Genomic DNA, 22370 nt, shown 5'->3' on the forward strand with positions numbered 1-22370 from the left:
TCGAAGTATGAGCGCACTGGGCGCTCTGTTGGACAGTGAATTCTGTTTTGTCCTTCCAGCAGAAAACAGCACAACTTGCCAGTGACATGGACTGGACATGTATTCCCATAACAACAATATTATAAACATATGGTAAACCTGGTGGAACAACTGCTGTCCGTGTCTCCACGCAAAACAAGGAGCCAGTTAACAGAATCTTGAGGCTGTCTGAGGCTGTATCTCCCCAGACTGTGATCTCATCAGCTTTCCCAAGCTAACCTCAACCTGGTCACTACTTGGATTGTAAACTTGGGCTGGGTGGGGGGGTGGGAGCAGTTAGCAGGAATGGCTTTTTGTGATTCAGTCCACTTCCCTGTGACTCAGAACTGAACCATCCCTCGGTAGAGTATTTGGGGATAGTACTCTTCAGATGTTGAACATCAGTCTAGTTCTTAGAAGTTCTGCAGTACCCAGGCTTGCTTGCTTGCTTGCTTGCAACTGGGTTTTTCTCAGCATCTTTTGTGAAAACAAAACCCTAAAAACTACTTCTGACTATTAAAGACGCCATGGTAATTTTTGCCAAAAGAAGAAGGGGGAGTGGTCTTAGCCCTGGGCATTTTGCCAGATTCGAGCTCAGGAAATTGCAGTCTATCTAGGTAAAACTCCCTATAGTTTAAATGAAAAAAAGTATTCATCTCTTACTGTCTTAAAGGGTAAGCACTATGTTCTCCCGAGCCTTAAACAGACAGTACATTCTGGCTGGAGAGGTGGTTACAGTTGCTTGCTGGGAGAAGAATTTTTTATGCAAAAACTGGGGCCTTTTTTGCATTTTTGGGATGCTTCTAATTGCAAAATGCTGTATGCATTTTAGGTTATTGCAAAGCTTGAATGAATATGTGGCTCAACATACAAATGCAAGGAAATATGCTGGTGTGCTGTTTGCACAGGGAGCAGGCACAGCCAGCAAATACACATCTTTTCTGTGGCAGAAAAATAAGGACCAGTTTTTTAGTCTTGCGCGTGTGCATCTGGGGGCTGGATTTTGTATGTTTAGCAGCAATTGCTTTTGTAAGCTGCTGCTAGGGCACGTAACTGGCTGTGTGCAATTGCAGTAATGGAATGTGAAAATGCAACTACACACAGACCTGTAATCTTGCATGCAAAATACTGCTGGTCTAGTTCTCCAGGTACCAAAAAATGGTCTGAGATTGTACTTGCCTTTGCATTTAACTGTGTTCACCTGTATTTTTCAGGTGACAGCTGTGTGTATGGAGTGCTGAATGATTATCCTTTCTATTTTTGCTCCAAGAAGAATAAAATTAAATCTTTTACTAGTGATGATGGCAGTGGACGTGTTGTGATAAGTCCAGGATGGAGGTGGCTAGGGGGTTGCAATGAAAATTCCATAACGCTTTGAAATCCTGGGGAAATGCATGGGTGAAGGAGAGCAGAGTGAGCTCTTGTTCCCCTTACAGATGAGGAGTTCTGAACTGCCTATGTTTGTCAATGCTGTCAGGATCTGACCTTACTTTCTGCCAAATCCAGTATTTTCAGGGCCCCCCAAAACAGAATGTGCATTAGGGCACAGATGAATGCAAGGCTAAATATCCATGCTGGGAAGGGTGTCCTTGGATATTCCAGCCCAGGACTCCCAGAGTGTGAAGCAGATCTCCTCCTCCTCACTCAGTGATGTGCCTCAGCCCTGCCCCATCGAGATGCAGGCAGCTGGGGGGGACGACATAGGAGAACAGCTCACTTTCTCTGCACTTCACTCTCCAGCTTCTCTGGTGACAGTGATAACAAAGGGCTGCTCAGCGTTAGGTGATATGGATCTCTCTCAGCCCACTAAACTTGAGTCCTGCAGGCTTCTCACTAGCCCTCGGGGCTTGGGTGTCACTGTACCCTCCCAGCCTGGAGTGGCCTGGGACAGTACCCTTGGGGACTGACAGCTGAACTTTCTCCAAGAGTTCTGGAAGCATGGATTTCTCCTTACTGAAACCCGTGATTTTATTTTGAGGTTATTTCTTGCCATCCTGGATCCTTGACTGCAATCACTTCCATTTTGCATGCTGCTCTTTGTAATTGAATCTATCGATGTATATTTAATCCACTTGGCACCGTGGTTGGTAACTAGGCACTGCTTCCCAGCCTTCTGTCACTTGTTTTCACAATTACTGTCTGAAGTTGGGGTGAGTGCCTGTCGCTCAGCTCTTTGCCCAGTTGCTAGACTGCCTGGGAAGACCTGTGCTTGACAGTCAGTCCACAGCTGGTACAGCGCCTGTCCTTCCATCTGGACTTCAGCCAGGTGTGTAGGACTTGGGTCATGGAAGCTAAGCCTGTTGGGTTTAATTCTCTTCTCTGCCGCTGATTTGCTTTGTGTGATCACAGGCAAGTCCTTTAACCTCAGATGGCCTCCACTGGGTTATCTACTTCAGAAAGGTGTTGTAATGCTTAATTATTGCCAGCTCTTCAGAAACCCCTGGTGGGAAAAAAAATGCATTTTATTCAGAAATATCGCTGACCTCCCTGGCCTTTCTAAGCCACCTTGGTGGTGCTAGGAGATAATATTTTTCCAACCTCAATAATGTTTCTTCAATTTTTCATCTGTACGTTCACCCACTCTCTCAGCTGCATGTAAAAATGCCAAGCTGTCTGAAGCCATGGAAATATTTTTATAAACTTGACAGCCACGGCAAACATTCCTCCTTGGCAATAAACAAACAAGGTACACAACCTGCCATTAACTTCAATTTATAGCAGAGAGACCTTCGTCACTCATTGATGAGGGAATCCTAGACAATTCTTGTGCTAGCAAGCCATAAAGTAGTATTGGCTGAGATTAGGAAAATGCTGGATCCTTTGGGTTCCTGTGTGCTGGGAGTAACTGGGAAGCTCTGTTTGCCCAAGTGCATGTGGGAGTTCAAGCAGGCACCAGGTATTTGGTTTATTCAGGGCTCTTACAAACTATGTTTGGTTCGGGCGTACGTGTGCTTGGGGGCTTGGTGTCTGTTTGTAGGCACAAAAAGCATGTTTTCCATAGTGGCAGCTGAAACACAAAGGTGGTACAAATTAAATGGATAAATTTTAGACACCTAGAAAAAAGCTGCAAAGAAAAGACATCAGTCAGCATTGCAGGAGCAGAGCCCTCGACATGCAGCCTCCTTTGCACCCTCCTTCCATTTTCCTTGCAGCTGGCTGTGGGCTGGGAGGGTTGGCAAGCACCTGAACCCACACTGCAACATCTTCTTGTGGGCAGCACCCCACGTAAGCACTCAGACAGTGCTCCTTTTGGTGTGTTCTAGGTTAATTTACCCTGAATACATCTAAACACAGAGAGGTCTTCAGAGGCCTTGGTGGTGCTGGCAAAATACAAAAGCAGGTACCCTCTTTTTCTCTCAATCCTTTGGGTTATCTCTTACTTTTCTAGCAGGCTCTCTTCTTGCCATCTTTGAGTAGTGGATTCTCTGTGGTGTGCTCAGGAAACGAAAGTCTAGACTGTTCTTCACCTGTGTCTTTGATGGAAGACTCAAAGTAGGGAGCCAAGCTTCTTTCTACCACCTCACTTATTCACTGGCTCTCTGTCTCTGTGCTGTAGTTCCTCCTTTCTTCAAATGGGGATGACAAGTCTTCACTCTGCTTCCATAAAACCTTTGAAAACTAAGGAGAAAAACATGCAGGGCATTTGTCTTCCCTCTCCAGGAAATCATAAATCCCTCCCCTCTCCCCTCACCCCTCTCCCTTCTCCTCTCTACCTTTTTTCCTCTCTCCTCTCCTCTCTCCCCTTTTCCTCTCATTTTAAGAGTTGTTATTATTATATTCTGTCCCTTTAGGTCTCCTCTACTTCCACCGCTCTTGCAATCTGTCTCTCTCTGCTGTTTCCATATCCCCTTCTATTTGCAGCTCTCTTCCTTCTGTTCATGTCATTTTCTTCTCTCACCCTGTATCTTCTACCCTCCCCCACTATTCATGCGCCGCACACTCCTATCGCTTCCCTCTAGTTTATCCTCCAAATTCCTCCCTTATGTGTGTCTCCACCGTGGACCCCTTTTTGTTGCTGCCGGCTGTGTGTCCCTGGGAGCTGCTGGCAGGGCTGGCTGTCCGGGCCTGAGGGAGAAGGACAGGGTGTGGGATCAGCTGGACAGCCCCCTGCTTCAGTCCTGGCCAGCCAGGCAGGGTGGGGGTTGCCCTCTGAGGGAGCAAGGTGAGACTCCCTCCATGTGTGTGCTGCTGGCTCTGGATGGAGCTGCCTGAGCTATTGCCTCAAGTCCTGCTCTGAGCTGCAGCACGGTTGTCACTTTAATGTCTGAGCACTTTGTTTCTGCCTGGAAGCTTGATGAAGTCTGTAGTCTCAAATGTTGTCTCTTGATTCACCTTACCTCCTTGGACATGACCTTGTGACTTTCTCTGGTCCCATTGTCCTGTTCCCATTCCCCTGACTTCCCCCTGGCTCTAGACACTCTGTCCTGAAAACATGGATTGTGTTGTGCCTGGCTGCCTGTTGACATCTGTGGTTGTTGAGAGGATGACTGTCCCATGTGTCACTTCCAACTGAGTTCTGGGCCCTGTGCTCTGCCAGGGAAAGCCATGATGGAGGGGGGAGAGGCTGAGCACCAAAAGTCTGGGAAGCCCTGTGCATCTTGATGGAGAGTTGCATTGAGCCCACAAGCCAGTGCCCAGCAGGTCAAGACAACTGGTCAGTGTTCCTGGGAGACCTGTGCTTAGTGTCCTGCTGTTGTAACAGGACAGGAACAACAGGGTCACTGCCTTAGGGAGAATCCCTCTCCCATCTGCCTGAGAGAGCCACTTGATCCCACTATCTGATGTGGGATAGAGTTTCCTCCAAGTCAGCCAGGGTGGTTGCGGTGTATTTAACCACCTCTCTTCAGGGACAGGATTTTGGATGCAAGGATCAAGCCCAGTGGCAGCAATTAAAAACTAGTGGGTTCTTTATATCCCTTCATGGTCTCTCTTTTCTTCACACATAGGGGACATATGGCATGGAGAAGTCCCTTTCTCAGGGTAGGAGGAGAGGTGGCTGCATCTAGGCTGATGGGAGAACAGCCAAATCAGGGCTCATGAGGTGTTCCTGACAGCAAGGCACCAAGAGGTCAAGGTGATGGCCATGTGCTGAAGTTCATCCAGTGTCCTACAGAGCAGGGCATGGTGACTTTTTGGCCTCCAGTGGAGTTTAGCTCTACTCCTGGGTAGCACATTTCCCCCTGCCAGGTGTCACTCAGTCCCAGACTCAATAAAGTCATGAGCCTCAGTTCCCCTGACCAGACAGTTCCTGATTTCTCTCTTCTGTCTCTGCAAGAGTCCGACCCTTCCTTAGTGTGCTGGATGATTTCCCTCGTGCTTCATGTGAGGTGCTGTGCACCTTTTCCCGTTTTTCCCACAGCCGTTTTTCTCCCTCTCCATACCTGCTTCACCTGTTTTACCTGCTTTTTCCCTCCTGCTCTGCCTCTGGGCTAGGTCTCTCTCCAGACTCTGTCTAAAACCCTCTGCCTCATTTGCCTTCCCATCTGGCTTCCTTGTCTCCATGGTCATGCCCTGAGCTGTCAGAAGCGAGGGGAGGAGGACCATTGCAAGAGCAGGGCACAGACTGGAGGGTGTGAGGGAGAGCAGAGCAGGAAAGCAGATTCCTAAACCAGGCTCCATCATTTGCTGGTCTCTGGCCTCTCCCAGGTATGTGCTCTTAGCTACACCGCAGAAGTCCCCTTTTCCCAGAAGTGTGATTTTCCCATTGCTTCTACTTCACTATTGGCAAGCTCCTGAAAGGTTAATGAAGTCATTCACTGCAAGAGGAAAAAGCACATCTTCCCATGTTTTGCATAAATTAATCTTGGAGATTATGGAGCAGCCGGTGCACAGGCCACAGGATATGCAGCTATGTCCTTGAATCTTGTCACCCAAAATGCAGCTCTGGGAGTATCACGTAGGTGATACTGTGCTCTCCAGTCCTTGATATCAGCTGAGGCTAAAATGTAGGTAAAAAGCTGTGGCCTCCTCAGTCATCTTTATTCATGTTTCATTGTGTGTAACAGAGACTGGGGAGGAGGTACCCAGGAATGCCCACAAGCCCTTCCTCCCATTGCGGTGGATCCTTGTTTCCCACAGATCCTCTTTAGAAAATGCCCTGTATCAGGTTTCATTCCCCCTGGATTTTTTTTTCTGCCTGAGAAGTATGCAGAAAATCATTCAATTGGTTTTGAACCACATGAGTGGGAGCAGGAACCAACCCCAGAAGATAAGTGTTCTGACCTTTACTGCACTCAGATAACTGAAAATAATAACAAATAAATACATCTTGTTTCTAAACCTCAGACTTAGGTATGTGTCCCTGCCTTACTCAACGAGAGCCTGAGCTCCTGGGAGGGCTGAGGTTATGAACCTGGTAGCTGCCTGCAGTAAGCAGCAGCCCCTTTGCTTTCCTTTTGTAAAAGGATCTGGGACCAGTCCAGATAGTCAGGATGTGAGGGGACAGGGCCAACATCCCCACACTCCTGCCATCTTGCTGCTGGGACCCTGCATGTTTTCCCATGGCTAGTGTGCTGGGAGAATGAGAATTTGTTTATTTCTTGCCTGTGTGTGTTTCTTTGTGCTTTTTGCCTCTTGTTTTCAAATACAGGGTTGACCATTTAGGGCCATGCAGGGCTGGCTACCAACTCTGCATGTATGCAGACTCTGGATAATGTTATGGGGTTTGCTCAGAAGAGAAAAGTGCTAAAATCTCCAAACCAGTGAGTGTTTGGAAAAAAAGGGAACCTGTCTAGAAGGAGGATATGCTGAACTGTTACTTGCAGCGAGCTCCCCAGGTCTGGGTCTTAGGTCAATGACTCAGACTTCCATCATCTCCGCAGATGCCCCTGGGGAGGTATGCCCCATCAGAGACAGCCTCTCTCTGCAGGCTGCTGGTGACAGTAAATATTTGTACACTGCATGCTGAAGTGCTGATATGGGGCTGGAGTCCCATTGTGCAGTGTGCTGTTCAGAGCCTGGAAAGAGACAGTGCCTGTCCTGAAGGATTTACTGCAATCCCAAATTAGAGCTGGAAAACAGGCTTTTTGTGCCTACAAACAGACACCAAGCACCAAATTCATGGTGCTTTCTGTCTGTCATGGCTGTGGCTTGATGTTCCTTCGGCAGGATGTTGCTTCCCTTCCCTCCTCTGTGACATGGGGAGATTGTTTGCTTGCTTTCTGCCATCCAAACCACCAGCCACTGTAGAGATGCCACGTGGGGAGGATGTTGGGAGGTTTCTGGCACTCAGTCAGTGTAAAGCACCTTATTTATTAGAGTCTAATGCCCGTTTGGGATGTACTTCTGATCTAAAGCTCCTGAATTCCTCCCTGTTAACGCTAAAGAAGCCATTCAGAGGCCCCCTGGGCCCAGTGTATGCTTCTGCTGAAGACTGCCCTGATCAAAAATCTACCACTGTCTTGCCCAGACTTCGGGTTCAGTGATTTTGTTTTCATTAGAAGATCTCCTCCAACTCACCTCTTCCTTCAGGGGTTCCAGCAGATACCCAAATAAATATGGTATTCAGTGGGCTGTGCACGTGTTTCCATACGCTACTGCAGTGTATGGAAACGTGCATTTTCAGCATGCAACCTGAGACGTGCCTGGATGTTTGCATTTGTGTTGTGTGGATGCCTGCATTCATGTCTGCCAGTGTATTTGGGCTGGAGGAGGTAGCAGCAAAGCCTCTGGCAGCTGGGAAGAAAGGAATGACAGGCTTGCTAGGGGAGGGAGGAGAGAGTTTGGTAGCTAAGATGAGGATTGGGTAACAACTGGAGGGGGAGATCAGATTTAGGATCCATGTTGCTCACTTAAGAAAATAGGAGAAGCAGTACATTGTTTATTGGGGATTGTGTTATTCCTGTGCATTATTTATTAGACTTCTGCTAATGGTGCTGCATAAAGAAGTGGCACTTCTACAAAAATTTCACAGACAGCTGGAGGATCAGTTCCAGGAGGTATTGTAACCAGGTCAGGTTGGTGTAGGGAATCCTGCTGGGCTCAGTTTTGACAGGCTTTGGAAAAGAGAAGATTGTTCAGGAGGCATTTGGAGGGTAGAAAGGGAGGGGGTGTCTGTGACTCACCAGGGAACAATGATTGCTGTGAGGATAAAGGGGCAGGCTGGAAGAAGACCTGGAGACAATGGTGAATTCCTGGGATCAGCAGCTTCAGGATTCCAGCCTGAGGTACAAGAAAGCGTGAGAAAATGATGTGTTTAGGAGGAAGCTTTAGGAGTAATAAAGGCAGCTGGTGACAAAAAGCCAGAAGTAAGGAGGAAGCAATGCTGCACCTTGAAGTGGGTCCTTTAAAGCTTGATTTTGAGGCAGACATTGGAAGAATGGATGTGCAGTGACTGTAACTGAACCCTTCCTGAGTTACCTGTAGTGTCACAGGTAACACAGACCTGCTGGTTTCCAGCCTCTGCAGATGCAACAGGCAAAGCAGAGGTGTTGAGGTACCCAGGGACAGGAGACCATGTAGGTTTGTGAAGTTCATAGTGCAGACAGATGGGTGCCAGGATATGTGCCCCCAGCCAGTTCTTGGATACTGATCCTTCCTTTCATTTGCAAGATGTCCGGTCACTTAGAGAGGTGAGACTGCTGTTCTCGTAGGTGGCATTCTTCTTTCTCTCAGCCATGAATCTGAAATCAGCCAATACTAGAGGAGGAAATCATGCCATTGGTGCAAACTGCCTTTGGGTGAGAAGCTAACTCATAGTCACCAAAATACCCCCCCAAAAAAGTAAAGGTTTTGTTTTTAAGGTTTGTTTTACCCCACCACGTTCAACCATTGGGCGGGGAACACCCTCCTTACTTGCTTGTGACTTGTTTCCATGAGCCAAGAGCAGGTCTGAATGGAAGTTGCCTTGGTGACACTTCAACCTGAGAATCTCGTGCTGGTGCTGAGCTGGTGCAGAATTTTGGGGCTGGAGGGGAGGAGGAGAAACTGCAACATAAACACAGCTTCATGGGCTGTCCTTTATTTTTCTGACTGCAGTATGAAGCCTATTTTGTTAGATGGAGTCACACTGTGAACATGGGAAGTCTTGTAGCACAAACAGTAACTCCATTAGCCAGAGTCAGCCCCTGCCCTCAGCCATCACTTACAGCACAGCTGAGCTACCATTACTGAGTGGTATTTTATCTAATTTTAAGCAGGATTGGTGCAAATCATTCAACAAGTACCTGTGACTGTTAGTGTGTTTAAGAGTTGTTTTGGGTTTTATTTTTCAGTTATTGCCTTAACAGCGTACTACACCCTACAGCAAGCCTCCTTGTTGTGTGCAGCTATCCTGGGGTGTGGGTAGGGCCGAGTGCACTGAGGACTGTAACAATAACTCTGTGAGAGTGGCCTGGAGGTTTGGAATTAACCAGGCCGTGATGGGACACGATTCTGTTAATCCACTGTGTCATTTAGAATAGAAGGTGACTTGGGCCAACCAGCTGAAATGCCTTCAGAGTGTTTATCCACCTTGGGAGAATGTGTGATCATCTGAGATCTGAGACTTGAGTTCTAGCAGAGATTATCCATTGGGAAAGGACAGTCCATTTTTAAAGTGAAGTGCTGATGGGTCCAGGAATGATAAAATCACCCTTGGACTTTTTTTGTGTGTGCATGAACTCCTAGAAGTCATCTATGTTGGTATAAATGAGATCATTTGGCCTAATTAGTTCCAAGCTTAATTAGCAGTAATTATCCCAACATGGGAGTAATACTCGAGTAGGAAGTACTGAGTCCTCGATTAGATAGATCTCTAATTGGTGTTACAATATTGTAATTAAAGCATGCTTGTACGCCTCTGCCTCTGCAAGTGATTTGTTTTATGTCTGATTAAGCAGGGAGTCCGGCAGCCTCAAGGAGGCCAGGACATCACCACTGATTGAAACAGTGTATTATTCTTTGTTATAGGAAAGAAATGATGAATCACATGTACTAGGAAACACTGTGGGCCAAATTAGTCCTTTGAGTAATTGCTACTGGAGTTAGGGAAATTACAACAGGGGTAAATTTGGCCTCAAGTGTATCAGCTCTATCTGTGTATCACACAGTTAAACAAATACTCATTTGAATGTGCAGTCTGGCAATTACACCATCAGACAAATGCAAGTGAGTTAATCTGCATTTGCGATCACTGGATTGCAGGGGTGAGTTTGGCTGCTGGGTGATGGTTATTAGGTTGCACATTCTGCTCAGATTTTGTGGGAGGTGGTGCCATACGTCTCAGGATGCAGCTGGCACAGTTTCAGATGGCCGCTGCCGGCTCCAGTGTCTTCTCCTTGTTGAGGTGGGACCTGGAAGGTACCGCTAGGGCCACCAGGAGCACCTGGCAACTGAAGGAGATGGACAGACAGTCCTCTTACAGCAGTGTTACCTTCAGTCTGGCTGGTCTGATCTTTCCTAGCAGAGGACCCCTCAGAATATCAGGTAAACATTTTTTTTTAAGTTTAAAATGAAGAGAGTGATAATGGGAACTTTCTGAAATTAGTCAGCATCAAAACACGAAAGCTTCCCATGTCTTTTTAAGAAACCACCTCCTTAGGAGTTGGCAAGTGTGCTGCTTTATTACTTATCTGTTCGCTACATGAGTGGGCGACTGTACTTCCTGATTTGGTTCTCCAACATAGAGAGATCATCAGCATAGGTCTGTAGAGGACAGTAACTCCTCGCCTACAGAAAGTAACAAATAGGAATGCATGTATCCTCTGGCTGTCACAAAGGATTTCTAAGCACATTCGAGTCACATCCGAAGTAACACGTCATCTTATTTCCATTCTACAGCTGCAGAAACTGAGGCACAGATCAGTTACTTCTCTTGCTGCAGCTCATGGAGCTGGTCTATGTGGCAGCACCAGGAGTGCAGTGCAGGTCTCATCACCTTCTGCTTCACCCACAAAAACATCTTTCTTTTCCAGGAGGGAGAGTCCTCCCAGAAGGAAGGAGATGACTTGAGCAAATAAAGTACATAGAATTCTGTTAAAGCAATATTAGGGATAAGAATTTAAACACCCCATACACGGGAATTCAAAGCAAGGGTTTCCATAGCAGCGTTGCTTGGCCATATTGTATATACACTGTTTTGCATTGTGCTGGTGATGTCAAAGGCATATTCTAATATCTGTGTGTGCAATATGTCTGAATCAGAGTTGCTATGAAACTTAAGGGAGAATTACACCGTGGAGGCATATTCTTGTGTGGTGTTGGGAAGAAATAACAGAACTAGGTTTTGCTAGGATTTTTCTCCAGAGATAATTTTTCTTAGAAAATTGCTGATTTGCCAGAATTGTTGCTATTTTCAGGAAAAGTTGACTCCAGTTTTGTTTTTCATCTTGGAAAAAAAAAATGGAGAGAAATTTTAAAGCTGTCAAAATGAAACATTTCAAGAAGGTAAAATGAAACCTTACATTTAATTCATTTAGTCAGTTTCTAGGTAGAAATTTTGAAAACTGCTTTTTCGTTTTATTTTGGTTTTTTTTTTTTAAACCTGAACAAATATAGAACAGTTACTTGAAATTTCTGAAAATCTTGAAGGAATAAAAAGCTTGTTCTTTCTCACCACATAGTCCTGAACTGTCCTGGGAGTGGCAGGTGGCGAGGGAGTGACCGCATCACCCAGCACCATGTGTGCCTGCCCGGTTGTATGTTGCAATGGGAGCTGTGGGAGAGGTTTCCCACTGAATACCTCTCTAACTACCTGGTAAAGGCACGTAGCAAAAAATGCCTGCTCCAAAAACTGCTCAAATCTTTCACAAGGCACAGCTGTCTCTAAAAACCCCGGTATCACCTGGATATCATGAGGTTAAGCCTCTGGACCGGGAGTGTTTTGGGTGGGAGCCACTGTTTGTCACATCGTTAAACCTCGATTCAGCAGATGATGGGATCTCCGAGGGGGAGCTGCAGCCTCCCCTGCCCCACACTGGGGATCATGGGGCCTCTTCTCACTTCCCTATGCATGGACAAAGAGAGGGCCTCCCGAGTGGCACCACAGCTCTTCCCTGTGCTCATCCCTCTCTGCCCTTCGCTTCCAGCACCTCATCCATGCTCTGAAGCTCTCCTGGGTAGCAGGAGGGATGTTGCACCCTGGGCTGGGAAAGAGTGCTTGCACTCATGGAAAAGCCCTGTGAGTTATTTTGGCACCACTCTTCCTGCTGGCAGCAATGTTTCTTCACTGCCAGCATTCCCAAATGTTGGTGTAGCCTGTATGCCAACGTCTCCTTTCTCCCTGCCCCCTCATGTTGCAATTGCTAATTTCTGTGCCTGTGCCTGAAGAGCTGTAGTTTAGACTTGCTTTCCCATGCATTGAAGCCATTCTTGTTTAGGGAAGAAACTGTAAAAGGGGTGTGGGAGAGAGAAAAAAAGAAGAGAGCTGGGGTTTTTTTCCCTGTGTGGCAGTGACGAATGCTGGGTATTATAGAGACAAGCTGACAAACATCTGAATGAGTGGAAGAGACTTCTAACCCAAAGGGAGGAGTTGTGGTTTAGGTTAAAGCCACAAAGGAAGTGAAGGAGGTTACCACTTTCCTGTCTGTGGGCAGGAGGTTCTCCTTGTGCTCGACTGAAGGCTTAGCTGCAGCTTGTTCTTCCCTAGGAACATGCTCATCTGTGTACTTCTTGAAAGGCATTCGAGCTGGCGTCTGATCTTGGGAGTGACAAACATCCCTTTTATACTCAGAAATCAGCAGGAGCTGGGAGCTAAAGATCTGGGAATCACAGTCTAATTTATGGAGCCAGATATTCTAAAGCGTCTTGTTAGGCCATGTGTCTTGGTTGGTGCTAGTTCATGTAGTGTTTTGCTCTGTGCTTCTTCCTCTTGCTGATTCCACTTGGATTTTTTCTTGTAAATATCTGTATGTACCTCTGGGGCTTGTTGGCTCCCCACAGGCCTCACTTCTCTCATGTTCCTGAATGATTGGCAAATTGTGTCTCCATCCTGCCTGGATCCAGCAGTCTAGCATGCTGATACAGGACAGATTCTGAATGTCATTGGGTTCCTACCAGCATGGCCTGTGATCAGGATTTTCCTTGATTTTCTGTGCTTACTTTTCTTTTAACAGTGCAAAGGCTTTAGCTGTATGTGGTTGCAAAGTTTGTTGTCTCAGCTCTGCAGCTTCACTCTTCATCTGAGAGAAGAGGGTGAGTGGTTAACCTGGTGTGCTGCAGAAGGCATGCCAGGAGGGAGATGAAAGAATGCAGGATTGCTCTTACAAGAGCATGAGCCTTCTCCTGAGTCAGAGGAGCATGGGCACGTGAGCTGGCTGTCTTAATCCAAGCTATCAACTGGTGACTGCGCAGTTAGAACCACTGTCAGGGACAGTGACTTCAGTGTGTGGTGCCACTGCCTTCTGATTACTGTGCACTGCTGACATGAAAAGAGCATCTGAAAGGTGCTCCCTGAAGGGCTGTTTGTGGTCTCTAACCTTCCATTAACAGCTCACCTTAGACCCTAACCCTGGCCTTGGGATGCAGCAGAGTTATTTCATTTACCAGGTGTGAAAATCATATTTTGCCATGTGAGGATATTTGCTCTCTCAGGTGTATTACAGCAACTGGGGTTTCTTGTTTTTGTTTGTTTGGGTTTTAATGCTTTGTTAAAACTACAAGATATCATTAAAGATTTATATGTGGCAAATGTGTCCTTTTTTGCAGAGTGTTTCCTTTTAGAGACCTTCACAGTATTGATTTCAAGTAGATTTTCCTCCTCTTTTAAAATGTTTCTTTTGCCTATGGATTTTCAGCATTACTCACTGGAGCTGTGTGCAGTACATTCCCCAGACTATACTATCAAACCAGAGTCCCTTACTGCTGCTCTTTAGGGACCACTTCTGAAGCTGGAAAGACCATTCATTTGCTGTGTTCACTCAGTCCTGCACAACTATCCTGCATAACATCCTCATTCCTCCAGGATGTGCATTGTCATCTAACTGAGCCATGGGTTTGCTTTCACTGTGTGCCAGTGGATCCCACACATAATCTGGCAGGAGCCTTGAGTCCAAGCCTCCTTGGACTGAGGGGCATTTGTTGGGATGTTTTAGATGTAAAGGGAAAACAAGCTGTACGGTGGGGAGATGAAGAGACCGGAGTGATAAGCAGCTGATATTGTAAGGTCATTTGGTTTTGGATTTCATTTCTCAAACTCATCCTTGTGGCCGCTAGAGTGGGGAGCAGGGATTTCTTTTTGGAGAGGGCAGAGGACTCAGCAGAAAGGCTGGGAGTGCTGGCCCAGCACAGATCCTAGAGGACTGAGGTACCACTGCCCTTTCAAAGAGCGGGGTGGTGTCCAGCAGCCATTTCTGTGCCCCAGGATGAGGCCCTGGGGTCCATGTTCTGCTGGTGGCTGAAACATCTCAGTGAGAGCCAGCTGATGATGTGGGTTCAGCCATCTTTTGGTGGATCGTATCTGTAAGATGTTGAAGACTTGGATTCAGACCTTAAAGCATCTGGCTTATGGAATTTGGCTTTGTTTACTGTAGTGTTATAGCCTTAGGGCCACAGAAAGTGCAGCTTTATTGAAATCATTGGAGTTGTGCTTGCTTATGGCAGCAGGGAGCTGGGGACGTGGTTTTTTGGAACACGTTGCCAGGAACATAAACCCTTTTCTTTGGGAGATGCTTTGTAAGGATGACTCAAGTAAATGCCTGGGAAACATTGTCCTAATGGAAACAAGACATTGGAATGATCAGGTCTCAGAACAACTCTTATTTCTTCCTCACATCTGTGACTTTCAGAAGCCACCATCCTAAGGCTCAGTTCTTCTCTCCTTCCTCATTATCATCCTAGTTTTGAACATCATATACACCACCAAGAGCAGGAACACCCAGGGGACACTTCACTCTCTGTACATGGGGGAAATAAGGACTTGGAAGAGGAAGCCAGCTGACTTGCGTGGGATCCCAGTAGGGTGAAGTTGTGTCACTGGACAGAGTAGCAGCAATCTGTTATCGGATTCTAAAGTGGAAGGTATCTGTGCTTCAGCATTTAAATATTTACAGGAGATTCTTGCTACACTCTTTGATGCTGGGTGCTCAAATAAAAGCAATTACCAAAAATACAAGTGATTTCTAGGAACAGTGCACAAAGTATTACCTGCATTTCTTGCATGCTGGATGGACTGCTGGCATTAATTTTGGGTTGGTTTGACAGAGAGGGCAGGCAAAAGATGCAGGTTGTGTGTAGGAACAGCCCATGTTGTAAGCAAGTCAAGGCACAGGGAGTGTCCCATCAGAGTTCCATTACTAAGGCTGGTCCCTTGTGCAGCGCCAGCTGGCTTGGATGCTCTGAAATAAAAGGGTATAGATGGAAAGAAGCATGTTGTCCTAGGTGTCTCTCAGGACCTGCAAGGCAGGTATTGTCTGCAGATGTATTCCTGCTGGGGAATAGCCCAGTAGTATTTAAAATAAGCTGGCAGATTTTGTGCTCAGATGGACTAGGAACATTCATGCAGTCTGTTATTGCAGTTCAGCTGTGAGAGGCCAGCACCACTAGCTGAGAGGGACTAACAAAATGTTTGGGCAGAAGTATGTCCAGTCATGACATCTGTTGCTAAAGTGGTCCACAGTTTGCACCATAAAAGTGCATAAGTAAAAATGGAAAAGAACAAGAGCGAAGCGTTTATATAGCTAAGCCAAAACTCTCGATTGCCCTTTAATAATGAGGAGTCCTGGGTTTGTTGGTGTTGTCCTCTGTCATCTAAGACCTTGCAGATCTAAAAACTGGTGATTACTGCAGGAGAAAGTCAGCATCATACTGATGATAAGCCAATGTCTAATCTAAAGAGCAAGGGGGGTAATCTGCGTGTTTTCTTTGGAAGCATCTCTCTGTTTTATGTAATTTTGGTACAACACCTGAAAATCAGTGGCTGGTACTTTTGAAGTGTATTTCTTTCATCAAAAGCTGTTTGAAACAACAGGTTGCACCTAACCATTCAGTCTAAGCTCCCTTGACATTTTTAAATGACAGATAATGAAAACTGTCTTCATTATAACTCACGCAATTTCATCAGACTGTCACCAGCAAACAATGGCAAACTAAAGACTGAACAACCCTCAACTCTACTCTCCTAGGTACCTCTGCTAGAGTACCTGGTGTCTTTTCAGCTTCTAGGAAATATAAGAGGTGATATGTCTGCTGGGGAGGGTTCTGCGTTGTGAGGCATTAGAGGTCAACAGGAACATGTTAAAATCTGCCTGGGAGCCAGCGGTCAGATGGCATTAAAATGGAGCACAAATGTGAGAATGATCGTGGGTGAGAGACATGGCTTATCTAGCTGAGCGCTGAATTCTGCACTGCCTTCAGTTTGTGAATGGATTTAAAGCATGGTGCCAAACAGACCATATTGCAGTTGTCTAATCCTTAGGTGACAGAGGCAGGCATGATTTTAGGCAGAGCTGTATCCAAGAGGGCTCATCAGAACAGCCCAGTCAGCCTGGCATTATTGCTACCTGATCTGTGGGAATCGGTCCAGGCCCTGGATCTGAACTGCCGCAGGGAAACCTGGTTGAAGGAGCAGCTGTTGAGGTATGGTACTGGCTTATCTTCCTCTGCCTGTCTCTCCCCAGCCAACATTGCTGCAGGCTTGCCTGGGCTGAGCATCAGTCACCCAGGTCCTTCCCCCCTTGCCCAGCCCCCCACTCCCCAAATTTATAGACTTAACCAAGCTACCCCCCAGAGTTAGAGGGAGAGTGAGAGCAGAAGGGGCATTTCACAATAAAACATAATTTCTACATGATGGCCACAGTACGGGAGAGGCTAGCACTGGGGAGTGAATTATAGGGGTCCGGAGAAGAGAGAGGCTGTGGGAGAAAGAGGGTTGTTATTGGAGGACACAGGGAGGAAAATGATGGAGATAGAGGGTGTAGATAAATAGTTAGAAATGGCTGCAGCAGTGTGATTTGGAAGGAAAATCAGTCACTACTTCAGTCACCAGTGGTGATCAGTTTAGGGAGCTGAGTGGTAAATTACAGGCAGGTTAGGACTCCAAGAACACCCATGACCCTGTGAAATGCTGGAAAGAGAAAAGTTGCAGTAACAGTGAGTAAGACTCAGATCTCATCTAACTGAGCATGAGTATCTCAAGGTGAAATAGCAGAAGGAGAGGAGGCGGGAATATTGATTTCTGCCTCGCAAAACAGACAACAACGCCTACTTTTTCATAGCAAGAATTTAACCATTCGCTTTAATGGGCCAGTCTGCGGTACAGTGGGTGCTTGGTTTCTTTGTGCACAGTCTAGAGGGGAATTCATGCTGAAGTTTTTATTTTTTCGTAGCCTTGAAAGAGAGACATGAGCAAAATTTTACCCTCAAACAACTCCATGCTGCTTGTAAGGGCAGCATGAGTGGAATCTGTCCATGTTGCTGGCCTGTTGTGCAGCAGGCGGGTACCCTGAGCAGCTGGATGCTGGAGGGGCAGTGCTGGAAGGCACAAAAAGCCCGTTATGTCAGGGGAGCTGTTGTATGTGTTGGTGACAGATGACTTCTTCTGTCTGTCTGAGGGCAGACTTAGCCTCCTATTTATCCTGTGAGAAGGATGCTTCTAATGAGAGGTGCTTTCTTCATCTGGTCATGGCTTTCTCAGAAATGTTGCTTTGGGAATGAAATTTTGTTTGCTCGGTTTTACACCATGGAGGTGCACATGTGTGCCCTGGTGCTGTGGGCAGGCAGCACAGAGAACGTGGCTGTGTGGCTGTGTAAGGGGGCTTGGTGGCTTGTACCAGGCTCAGCAGGTGGCTGAAAGGAAGCAGGAGGTGAGTTTGGCAATTTTGTGAGTTGCTGCCATGTCTGTTCTCATTGATGTCAAAGATAGCCATACACATACAAAGGGAGTGTAAAGACATGGCTGAGAATCTTAAAAGGCTCAAGGGTCAGGCAATTCCAAAGACAAATTTTCCTGGCAGGACTGCAGCATTCAGTGTGTTAGCAGTTCCCTGTAAAGCATGGGGACCTTGTGCTGGAAGCAGTATTCCTGTGCAATCATTGGTTCTGAAGTCTTCTCTGTGCCAAAATTTCCCACCTTTGTTTGGTATGAATTCATATTTTTCATGTGTTGCATGAGCATATGCTTCCCCAGATTCTGTTTACCTGATTTCCCTTCTGAATCAGTATCTGTTCTCTCCCTCTTTTTCTTCTCCCTGTTTTTTTTTTTAAATCATAGGAGATAGAGCTGAGCATTTGTCTCTATGGCTGCATGATACTTGCCTCATACCTGGTTAATGACTTGAGAAAAGACTTTCTAAATAGGGCAAGAGCATCCTGCATCTGGAATCTTTTAATACACGGGATTTGTTCATCGCATCAGAGTTTTTGATGGGAGATAATGTCTTCAAGTGGGCAGATCAACTATAAGTCTCTGTGGATGTCCAGAAGAATATTTTAACCACAGGCACAGTCCCCAGCCCAAACCTGATTAAGGCTCAGATTGTTTGGGTGCTCTTGTGAACAGGAAAACACAACTGTTTCTCTCTTTTCAGTGCAGACAGGAAAGTGAGAGCAGGGCCTTACTTGCCCAGGTGAATTTGCCATCATCTGCACACTGTTGCCTTGGGGTGATGTGCAGCCAGTGCTGGTCAGATCTGTCAGCCAGTCTCGTTCCCAGCACAGCTCCATGCCCCGTGCAGCCAGCCGGAGAGTAGCCGTTGCTGGAGGTGACTTACAGGTAGTTTTTTCACCAGCGGTGGGAACAAAAGTGGGGTTTGCATTTGTGTGTGTTTTGAGGGGATGTGTGCGACTTTATGTGGAAATTGACATTGGTGTGAGTAGAGAGGCATTTCCCTCCTCTGGGAGGCTGTGAAGTCCCACCCACAATGGGATGCAGAGGGACTGTTCACACAAAGTATGTTAAAAGTATTCTCTGCTGGTTTGCAGGATGGAGGCTCAGGAAAACTGAGGAGACTCGGGTTAATGTCTAATACTAAAAGAAACTGAACCAGAAAGAAAGCCACAACAATCTCTCCCCCTCCCCCAGGCCTGATTTCCTAATCTTTTAGGAATGATTTACAATAAATAAAAGATTTTCTCAAAGAAGGCTTTTTTTTCCAAGTTAACAATAGATGTTAAAATACCCCTCCCTGTGGTCCTTTCCCATTTCTTTAACACTGTCCAGCTTTAGACTTCATCCTGCAGCAGGATTCATGAAGGCAACTCCCCAGTGCCCATGCAGAGAGATCGTGGCGGTATGCAAACCATAATCACCTGGATTCCTTACAGAAATGGGTTGTTTCCTTTCGAGAAGGCTCATTAGAGCATGCAGCAGTGAAACCTGAAAGCTTGTAAGAAAATGGTTTCATAGAGACTGATCTCTCTTGTCCCACAGCTCCTCTGATCATTGACACGGGAGCACAAAAGAGGGCAAAAAACCGCCAAACCTAAAGCAAACAAACAAAGCAAAACATCCTTCTAATGGTGTGTTTTCTTAATTTCCAACAGTGATGATGTTTTACACCCACTTTGTGCAGGTGTACACCAGTGCGGGTCGGGAAGCAGTGTAGAGAGCAAAGCTCTCAAGGAGTTAGTGGAGCTTCCCTGCTGGAAGGTTATAATTGCACTGAAAGAGGGAAATCTTGCCTCGGCAGACAGGAAATATGTGATGCAATTTCAGCACAGCATTGCTAGAGATAGAATAGCCCATAAACTAAAAAAAAAAAAAAAATAAAAAAAAAAAAAAATTGTAGGAAACACCTTGCATGGCCCAAATGTGCCATGTCAAAGCTAATAGCAAGGGATCCCATGACTGCAGAAGCAGCAGTGTGCTGGCTACATGGTGCATGGTGTTTATCCTTTACATCCTTTACCTGCAAGGAGAAGTGCCCGCCTGTGATCCTGGGTATAGGGACTGTGGGCAGATTCTTCTTACTGCTGACAGCTTTCCTTGAGGCAAGGTTTTTTAAAACATTATTGATTGAAAAGGCCCAAACTCCTGTTATATTTGAGGTGGAAGCATTTCATGTGGAATGACTGTGTGTGTGGTTGGAGAAGGCTCCACTTCAGGCAGTCCATGATCAGGAACAGGGTGTGACTTCAAAAAAGGATATTGTCTCCAGCCTTCACACGCTGAGGATCCATGTCTCCATTTCACCTTCCCTCAGTCCCCTTCTTCAAAAGTTCCTGTTCCTCAGATGTTTCAACCTCCTCCAGTTGTGCCAGTTCATCTGCTTGATGAAATCTACATCAGGGCTTGTCTGGTGTTAAGGTTTTGTTCTCTTTAGTAGGGCTTTTAAAAAAAAAGTTGGATCGTTTAAACAGCTCACCTATGCATGTAGCTACATAAATAGTTTAACTGGCACAAGTGAGCGGCAATAACTGAGAGAGCATGGCAGGATCCTCTAAAACTGGGTCTGCTGCAGATGGAACAGTGAAACAGAGCCACAGCCCTACATGCTCTCAATGTTATTTGCATGAGTAGCTCCATTGTGCTTCAGTGGGACTCTACTTACACATGTAAAATTAAGTGTTTGCAGGGCCAGGCCCTTGAAGAGAATAAAAGCCGTGATTGGGGTGTGCCATGCTCTGAACCATGTGCAGAAAGTGTCATGCAAATGTATTTTGCTGGCTGGGCTATCTTGTCTGATCTGTCTGCTCCGAAGAACCAGAGCTTCTGTGGCAACTTTCCTTAGGCTTGGGTTGCTCTAATGGAAGAGGGCCCTGCTTTTGAATAGACGGGCTGATCTCCTGCCCTCGCTGCGACAGGGAGTTGTGAGGAGAGCATACGCAGTGTGGTGAGAGCTGTAATGCTTCCAAGATGTTCTTGGATTTGCCGGAGTGCTGTGAAGAGTCGGGACAGCTGGTTTCTCTGGGGCAGCTTTTATGAGCTTGGCCAAGGGAGGGCAAGGTCCCAATACAGGGGGCTGCTCTCGAAGCTGGTGGGGACAGTCCCAACATCTGGGGCTCTGCTACCTGAAATCCCGACTTACAACCAGTTAGGATCGTTTTGGAGCCTGTTGTTGTCATTTCCCATGGTAAAACCCTTCAAGGACAGCCTTGGGAATTCACTGCGGATTCCCAAAGGTGGTGGGTGAAGCAGCAACTTAACTCTTGAGAGTGAAGCAAACCACCTTGATCGCTGCTCTCCGGAGCCCCAAAGAGAGGAAGGAAGAGACTTAAAGCCGTTGGAGGGGAGAGGCTTGGTGTGGTTATTTGAGACCGCTGCCTGCAGAGTTGCACAGTCATTTATAACTGTTTGAAATGTGGGGGGATGGGGTCGGGGGGATGGGAGGGGAGTCGAAGGAACCACAGCATCTGCAAACTAGTAGCATTTTGTGCTCGTTTTCCCTGGTCTGACTCCTAAAGGGACCAGGCAGGGAAGTACTGGGTTGGAGGAGGGAGGAGAACAAAAAAGGCAGTTCGCTAAGCCCTTGCATTTTATCACTGCTGTTCCATGTGTTGGGATCGAGGCACGGAGTAGGATTTTCAAAGGTACCTTTGGAAAATGGAAGATGGGTGCCTGGCTTCCTTAGGCTCCTTAGAAAAATCCCAGCCTCTACAGCCCAGGGCAAACAACTTCCTTTTAAGCAAACCACGATGGGTTCCTGGTGTCGGTGAGAGTGGGACTGTATCTTCTGTGGGAAGCACTGTGGGGTACATTCTCTTCCTTGCACCATGCCGGACTGTCTGGCCAGCATGGTGGGATGCGTGAAGGACAGGAGGAATTGCAGGTGTTGCATTAAAAGAGACCCGTATCAATGCAGAAACGGGCAAGGTTTAAACATCGTGTAGAGGAGAGTGTGGAATCGATGGCAGCAAAGGTGGTGGTTCCAGTTTCACTGACACTTCAGCTGTAGAAGGTGCTGGCCGCGATCACTGGAAAGATGCAGGTGGGGCTGGCGTCAGTGGGTGGAAAGACTTGTCAGAGACCAAAGATTTCCACCTTCGGGTCGTGGATCCTGGGAACTTGTAGCCCCAGGGACTTGTCTAGAAACGGTGTCAGTGGGCTGGAAGTCTGTCCAGCGGGAAATGCTTCGGGTCTCTGGTCTGCGAACCAGGAGGGACTGAAACCCCACCGTTAAGTGTGTCCCTGAAGAAAGAGTATCTATCTGGGGTAAGAGGTGATAATTAGCAACTGTTGCAGTGCTCAGGAAGCTGTAGAGTTCTTTAACAGTGTTTGCAAGTGGTCAAGGACAAGGGGAGGAGAAGAGCGGGACAAAAAGAGAAAAAGGGATTGAGGGCTGAGCAAAGAGAGGAGGTGGTTTTATCTGCCAAGAGCAACGCCCAGCGTGAATGTTGCGCTAAAAGGGTCTTCTTCCAAAGACTTGAGTTACTTAAAAGTGGGAGTTGGACAAAGAATGGGTCGTTTGAGGATAAAGGGGGAGGGAGGACACGGCATTTCTGTTCACTGATGTTGTATTGGCTAAACAGGTTATTCAGGCAGCACGGATAAGCAAAACTGA

At 46.7% G+C, this 22370-nt stretch overlaps 1 protein-coding gene across 3 annotated transcripts in view; it reads left to right on the forward strand.

Annotated features, from left to right (window-relative positions):
- The window catches only part of BCL9 (BCL9 transcription coactivator), a 57999-nt gene that overhangs the window by 4151 nt on the left and 31478 nt on the right, over nucleotides 1–22370 (forward strand). The gene's annotated exons all lie outside the window — the stretch shown is intronic.

This window comes from Haemorhous mexicanus, chromosome 2 (assembly GCF_027477595.1).
Source record: "Haemorhous mexicanus isolate bHaeMex1 chromosome 2, bHaeMex1.pri, whole genome shotgun sequence".
NCBI classification, from domain to species: Eukaryota; Metazoa; Chordata; class Aves; order Passeriformes; family Fringillidae; genus Haemorhous; species Haemorhous mexicanus.